Below are 1857 nucleotides of genomic sequence, written 5' to 3'. Positions count from 1 at the left end.
AGAAGTAACTGAGTCACCATACAATATACAATATACTATGCAATATACTAATATACAATTAGTACACTAATATACACTCATCTGTGTAGCACTTCATTTTGGCTTGCTTGTTTTGGACCGTTTCTCTCACAGTCTCGTCCTGTGCACTCACAATAGGCTGCAAGGGCAGTACGTCCAGTTTGGTGCGCATTTTACGACCGTAAAGCAGTTCATGTGGTGAAACGCCAGTGGTGGCGTGGGGAGTGGCTCTGTATATTTGCAGACAACCCAACACAGCCTCTTTCCACGGTTGAGACTCCTGGATCGCTGTCTGAATGCAACTCCTCAGAACACGATGGAAGCGTTCGACAGCACCATTAGCCGCCGGATAGTAAACTGAAATCCGATTGTGAGCAATGTCTCTTTCCTTGAGGTACTCGGCGAAGGCTGCTGATGTGAATTGAGGTCCATTGTCTGTGACGACGCTCTCTGGGTTACCATGGCGACCGAACACAGAGCTTAGGAACATGGTTACATCCGTAGTTGTAGCGTTGTGAGAAAAGGCTACCTCTGGCCACTTAGAATAGTAGTCCGTCAGTGTGATCGCGTAACGGCAGGCTGGCACAGCTGACTCGAAGGGCCTGACTATGTCGAGGCCTAGCTTCTTCCACGGGCCGTCTGGCAGTGGAACTGGCTGTAGAGGTGCAAAATAAATCTTGGCCGTCTTGTCATTAGACTGACAAGAGACACATTTGGATATGTCGGCCTGAACCTGAGAGTCCATCTTCGGCCACCAATAGAGATCCCGCAGATGCTGCTTAGTGCGTACGACCCCCTGGTGGCTCTCGTGTGCCAGTGTGAGCAATGTATGGCGTAAGGACACTGGTGCGATGAGGCGATTGCCTCTGAGGACGTAATTGTCCTTGACTGACAGTTCCTCTCTGATCTTGAAGTATGCGATCAGATCTTGGCTCACTGATTTCGTTGAGTGAGGCCAACCCCTGTTAATCTGACCATGCAGTGCAGTCACTTCAGGGCAGGTAGAGCAAGCAGCCCCAAACTCAGTCACCGACAGGGCACTGAGTGTAGCAGAGGTGTGTGCTACTATCTCGGGCTCCACATCCATAGCAGAGTCAGTAGAAGCAGTAATAGTAGCAGCAGTAGTAGTAGCAGCAGTAGTAGTAGCAGCAGCAGTAGTAGCAGTAGTAGTAGTAGTATCCGCAGCAGCAGTAGTAGCAGTAGTAGTAGTAGTATCAGTAGAGACGGCGTCCCTGACCGCGAAAGGCAAGCGGCGTAACTTCTGGTGGACTGGACAGTAGGGTAAATTTGTACACAATGCACAAAGCCTTTTGCACAGCCAAATGCCATAGGAGCTGTGACAGTAGTAGCCATCACAGGGGCAGGTGTAGACGGCGTAGGAGCGGAGGAGGGGAGGACAGTAGTTTCACTAATGCAGAGGTGGAGTGCAGTCAACAGGTCCATTCCCAGCAGGGGAGTTCCTTTATCCACGACGTAAAATGTAGCAGGGACTGTGACATTGTCTCTCCTCACCTGAGCCTGTAGGCACCCCATGACAGGTATGCTAGCCTTGGTGTACGACACCAGCCGAACAGTAGGTGCAGATAGGGTAGTTTCACTGAAGTATTTCTTATAAGTAGACAGTGGCATTATGGATACTGCTGAACCTGTGTCCACAACCAGTCTCAATTCTTGAGCCTGGGTAGTAGGTGTGTGTACATGCACATTGCACACAATCCTTTTTGTAATGTCAGAAGCTTCCAAGCATAGCACTGTAGTTTCAGGAATTTCCACTGTACTCACCGACTGTGTTTTAGCACGGCAGACACGAGCAAAATGTCCTGTTTTCTGGCATAATTT

This window comes from Notolepis coatsorum, assembly GCF_963971535.1.
Source record: "Notolepis coatsorum genome assembly, chromosome: 14".
In the NCBI taxonomy this organism is placed as follows: domain Eukaryota; kingdom Metazoa; phylum Chordata; class Actinopteri; order Aulopiformes; family Paralepididae; genus Notolepis; species Notolepis coatsorum.
This window is presented reverse-complemented; position numbering follows the sequence as displayed.